Consider the following 6,158-nt stretch of genomic DNA (forward strand, 5'->3'; position numbering starts at 1 on the left):
GTGACTTGCCATGGATCGAGCAGAACACAGTTTAATTTCAGGGCCTGTCACTGGTGGCCTCTTGTAGCCTTTTGTCACAGTTAAAACAAACAGGAGCACAGTATCTGAAAAGAATATCTTATGTCAATCCATGTGCACAAATGTGTACACTGGAAACCTGTGCCTCTCTATTTTCTTTTTTTCACTCCTTCCCTGCCACTCTCCAGCTGAATGGTCTGTTCTGGGGGCTGCCAGCTGGGCGCTGTGTGCACCTCACAGGGGAGGGGAGGACACAGCCAGACACAGCTAGAGAGCATTCAGGCTTGCAACGCAGGCCCTTTCGACTCGCCTCATCCCAGCAGTGATCTCAGCCAGGCAGAGACACCAGAGAGACAGGACGGGACAGAATAGAATAGGAGACAGAAACGGTGAAAAGCTGAACTGCCTACCGCATGGTTAGTCAAAAGGTAAGAGATACAAGGAAAGAGAAAATAAATGAAGTGAAAGAAGGACTATGCATGATCAAGTCACTGTGTAAAAAATCAAGGAAACACACACACACACCCACACACACAGTGCCTTATTTACATCTTAATAATGATTTAGATTCAGGCCGACAGCAGAGCACGGCTCCTATGAGGCTATCCAGGAATGAAACCTCTGCATGTCGCAGACTCCACAACAAAACAATCTCACATGACTGACAAAGAAAAGAAAGAAACAACTCGATGGACACAGTGCAGGGGAGGCCTTCAACTTTTGATATGGAGCGGTGGCTACAACAAACCCCGTCCACTGTGAGATACTGAGCTGCACAATGTGTGGCTATTTAACATTTATTTGGCAGCGGCTTATAAAGGACAGAAGTACGCGGCTCGTGAGGGAAACTTGACACCTGTGTGTGTTAGTGAATTTATGCTCCGACAACTAACAGCCTCTAAGGGTGTGAGGCCTTTAGAAATTAGAAGTGAAAGCAGCAAGTGCCACTTACACAAGGTTTGTGAAAAGAAATGTATTTCACTCTCAAACAGCTGTAAAAAAAAATAATAATGACAAGTCTACATTATCAAAGGGTGTAATCAATGGTTTGATTTCATAAATGCAATCATTTAGGCCTAAAAAGAAGCATTTATATAGGGGATATTCATGCTCATATGGAACAACATTAATGATAGCTAAATCTGAATTCCATTTAATTATTCTGGTTTTTATTTTATAAGCAACAACTGATTCATAACACTAATAAAACCGATGACCCTCCTGTTGCGTGATGACTTAGGTCCTGTAATTATTGAAGGATTTATTAATTTTAAGTACAGACTTTGAGCAATAAACGTGTAACGGGAAAAGTCATTCAAATTATGATTATTATTCTGATCTGAATCATTAGCAATGTTATTGTTTAACACACAATCCACAACTGCACAAACACAGACAGACATCAGCTATAAATAATAAAAAATGTGGTCACTGCGATAAGTTTGTGAATGTTGTTGAAAGAAGAAAGTACATACAGTACATACAATAAATGCAATACTCTCTCAACGATGCCTTAAAATACTACACATCTCTACATCTTTCAGGTACGTTAAATTGACAGACTGAAGCGGTCCATTCAGCAGATCAGGCAAAAAACTGGATCAGCAAACAGCAATTTCAGGTACTACCCTCATACAGCCATAACATTTGAAACTGTAAGTCAACAATAAGCGAAGACTAAGTTCTGCAAATATTAAAAAGTACAGAGTAATTCGTTAAACTCCTGTGTGTAACTGTTATCTATGAAATGCATTCCCTTGCTTTTGAGCTTACATTCTCTCCTTTCATCTCTCATCCACAGCAACTGGATGAAGGAAACACTAATCCACTACAGTTGATGCCAACCACCCCCCCGTCCCCCTCCGCCATTCAGTCTCCACCAGCTCTGCAAATAACAGGTGCATCTGAGTGGCGTTGTTGGGATTTCAGAACATTCAGGGCTCAGGGCTCAGGGCTCAAATCAGTTAGAGACCAAGCTATTGAAAGGAGGGAATATGAGGGGGGACACTAAGAAATGCATGAAAGCTCAAAAGCAAAATGATCTTTGGTCCTGAGAAAGGGACTTATATTTATAGTGCAATGTGAAAATGTATAATGACAGAAAAATATCTTTCATTTCTTACTATGCTCTATCGTATAATCGACCACAGCTTTGTGCTCTTCCACACAGCACAGCTGCATGCAGGGAATTTGCATGAAGGCAACACAAACAAATGGGAGAGGACACGGAAAAATGTAATTCCAAACAGAAGGCCTCCGACCTGTCACGGAGTAAAGGTATGAATAAAGAGTAACAAGTATATATATCTTGCTATCTGGATATGAAATTTCCTGTTCCAGCGGGATTCATTCATGAGATTCAGGTTATATCGCAATGAACCAAATTCATTGGTGTTAATACGGCAAATATTTGCTTTTATTTTGACACAAGACACAGCGACGCAGCGCTGTAGAACCTTTAGGCGACACGCCCCCGAGGAGAGGGAGGGAGAGAGACACTGAGGACGGAGTAGGGTCAGGGTCTTTTTCGGGTATCGGTGGCTTTAAAGTTGGATTTTGGTTCTGCTCATCGGTTATCTGTAAGGACGTGCCTACCTGCCGGGCGGTTTTTATTCATCTGCCAGGACCTGACTGTCTATGCCAGGCATCAACGTACCATCTTACAAAACGTAGTTATCGTGAGAGGCCTATGTGTAACCACGACTGACCTACAACAAGGATTTACTGTAATACCTGTGCTTCAGGAAACAGCAACAGGAACAACAAGCTGAGTTAAGTGAAGTGGCAGTTGGCATATTTGGCTCAGAGTTACCATAGATGTTGTTGATTAAATGGAGCTACTCAAACTCACAACAAGACAAAACCTACTGATTTAATAATTCTATTTTTGATGCTAACAACAGTCATGGTCATTAACCTGAGATGGTTTTGCTGATGCAACTATTTGTGTCTTAATAATAATATCAGAAAGTAAGAGAGATATGAAACTCAAATGGACTACATTGTGTTGACAATACATGCACTGCTCATTGACTAAACACATGTAATAACATATCATTGAAATATTTAATGGCCGGACCACATATGGGCACAAAGTTTTCGCAGAAGAAGATACAGCGTTAACAAAACACAATTGACCTATTTATAGTTAAACAGCTGGTTTAAAAATGTATTATAACACTTGATTTAGGTATTGTAATCTTTTGTATTTCTTAAACTAGAGGAACCGGATAAAATAATTGACGAAGCTCAGTCAGGCAATAAGAGACAATTCTCAGATCTTGATTGTCAAGAAACCCATGTAGACGCTTCAGGCCCTCCAGGCCCCGCCCTCATCATGTGACAATAACAAACCCTTCAACAAACACAAAACAGAGTGGATGACTAGTACTTGACTTAATAAAGTTTCAATCAAAATTGACTCGTAAACATCTGTAGGGCTGTAATAGAATTAACTGCTATAATTTTATACCATATGCAACGGATGGTTTCCATCTGGTCATGCTACGACAATCCATGCTAAAGAAAACAAAGTTATGTAAACCATAAACCCATAATCATACTGAGCTACATTGCTTCACGTCGTCAATGCATGTGCGTTGAAAATGCTCCTGTATTTATGTGGGAAAACTCCTACGCTTCTACACGGGGAACACAATGGTTGACATGATAATCAGCGTATTCTGGATTAAGTATTGCTGAATGTATCAATATGCCATGAAGATTTACAGCAATTCCCAGTATTCCAGCCTGTGCAGAAAAAAAAATGAATCAGACCACATCCATCTGTCACTTCACAGCAAAATATTATCAGTGACAATGAAACACAAAGGGCTTGAATTGAAAACAAAATATGCATTACACTTGTTATAGCTCACTATAACTCCAATAAACAGATAGATTAGATGTAACAATAACACACTGTAATTGGATTTCTGGACACAAGCGAACCTGCTACATGTCACAGCTTCACGGGGCCAGAATACATTTCATGATCTACACTTCTCTGATAAATAACTTGCCCACAGCTAAAATAACATTTTTAATGTAGCTAGCTGCACAGTGAACTCGGTTAGCCCTTCACCAACCTGCCAGACGTTAGCTTGAGACAGCGACTCCCTCAGCCGCCATCGATTCACAGCCCGTGGGAAATGTTCTTAGCGACAAAGTGACCCACTGGCGAAAATGGTGGGTCACTGCGAAGCAATTTGTGGCAGCTGCTATTTAAAAGTGTTCGCGAAATGAATAAAATAATTGCAGAGTGAACCCTCCGACTGGCCCCTCGCCGGAGAGCGCAGACAGAGGCCATTGCAGTGGCTAGCATACGCTGGCTAGCTAGCTAGTTAGCTAGCTAGCCAGCGTATGCTAGCCATGCTAGCCGCGACAAACAAGATGTATTTCCTCCCAACGGAGGAGACAGCCGCGTTTAACTTCGAGGGCGAGGGCGAAGCAGCTTACCCTGTTTCCCCACAGTTGTATTTACTCCGGTGGCGGTTGGCACGACATTGTACCGCCCGAGTAACATCAGCAGGCGAGCTGCATCCAGCAGAGCTGTAAACACAAGCCCTGAACCAACCAACCAACCAACCCGCTGGCAACAGCACTGCGCATGCGCCTGTCTGTCAGTGCGCGCGCCCCCCTCCCCCTCCTCCTCGCTGGGGCTGAGGAGAGGAGGCTGTAGGACCTGATGCGTGCGCACTTTTGTCTCTGCGTCTTTTCGGGGGCATGTCCGCTGTCAGCGCTCGAAATCGGATGAGCCAAGTCTCCGGGTTCGAGTGTTGTCCACAAGCAGGCCTCGTGTGTGTCCATGGGGCCGGCCAGGTCACAAAGTCTCTGCAGGAGCTGGAAGTCAGTTGCAATTGAATGATACAGTATTGAACTTTTTCATTGATGTTATTTAACTGTGTTGACAGTCTTTCTGTTTATAGTTGATTGCAATCCCTATTTGTTGGTCTATATTTGTTATCATATTTTTTCTGTTTCAAGTCTCTAAGGGGGTCAGGGCAGTGTCAGAATCAGAATCATGTTTATTACCAAGTAGGTTTTCACATACAAGGAATTTGCTTTGGCGTTTGCGTAACAACAACAACAACAACAAAACTAAGCACTGTAAGTACAAGGAGAAGAAGAGTGAGGAAAAAGATATACAATACGATGAAATATGTACAAATATATATACATATGTGCAAAATCGAAATATGTGTGCTGTTATAACTAATGTTACAGGTTGTGCAGGAGAGACAGTGCCAGTCGAAGGCTCAAGTACTTTTATTCATGTCTCAGGTCTCAACACCAGAGCTCAACATGCTCAACAACTTTAATAACACTATCTTTCGACGTGTCTTCAGAAAAAGGGTTGAAGTTCAGTCTGCTCTTTTTGTTATAGGGGCGTCATGATCACCCATCGCCAGAATAAACAGCGCCTCTGAAGTTCCAAGTTAATGTAACTTGGAACTTTATTATTCCCTGGTTTTTGGCAGCAGTTTGAGCAGAAACGTGATGGGGGCCTAATTCACTGTGCCTTTAAATCACTAAGCCACAGCATTCAGTTGTGACAAACACACCCACGATTCTCTTTGTGCTTCAGGCACATTGGTCCGTCCTGCCCAGCCTGTTGGGGCTTGTTGTTTCATCAGTGTTGGACCAGGTAACACAATGGAACAATTTGTTATTTAACAATTTGACACATAAAAAAGCCATTAAACATTACACACATATTGAAACAGCTCGTTAGGTGTGAAAGGACCACCGAAGGACAGTTTACTGGTTATAAAGACCCATAATGCAGTTCCCACTCACATTTTTCCAATGAGACTTGAAGATTTTTAGCACCCCCTTGTGTTTTGTCAACCCATTGTGTGTTGTTTTCCTGATAAGATTAAATTCTATGCTGCAAAATGAGTCAGTGACAGAGGTCTCACATGGTCACCGTCTCCCTGACCAGGAAATCTAAGTCCATGAAGAATAAAGTTAATGAGAGATGCAGCATGTACTTTTGTTTGCACGACTGAATAATCTGATTAACCAAGCCAGGCCTGTGATCACTGAGCAGGACTAAGTGTAATCATATCTTGACTAACTTAATTCAGATTTATCAGTGCATTGACACTTAAACTTTGCATTGTTCACTCTGTGACTAG

General features: G+C 42.0%; 1 protein-coding gene across 2 annotated transcripts in view; it reads right to left on the bottom strand.

The window, feature by feature from the left end:
- LOC118284635 (rab GTPase-activating protein 1) overlaps window positions 1-4,631 on the bottom strand; it is a 60,511-nt gene extending 55,880 nt beyond the window's left edge. For both annotated transcript variants that reach the window (XM_035607498.2, XM_035607497.2), the window contains exon 1: window positions 4,477-4,631. The gene's annotated coding sequence lies outside the window, so the exon portion shown is untranslated. The remainder of the gene's footprint in view (window positions 1-4,476) is intronic.
- Window positions 4,632-6,158: the final 1,527 nt, after the last annotated feature.

Source organism: Scophthalmus maximus, chromosome 20 (genome assembly GCF_022379125.1).
Source record: "Scophthalmus maximus strain ysfricsl-2021 chromosome 20, ASM2237912v1, whole genome shotgun sequence".
Taxonomy (NCBI): domain Eukaryota; kingdom Metazoa; phylum Chordata; class Actinopteri; order Pleuronectiformes; family Scophthalmidae; genus Scophthalmus; species Scophthalmus maximus.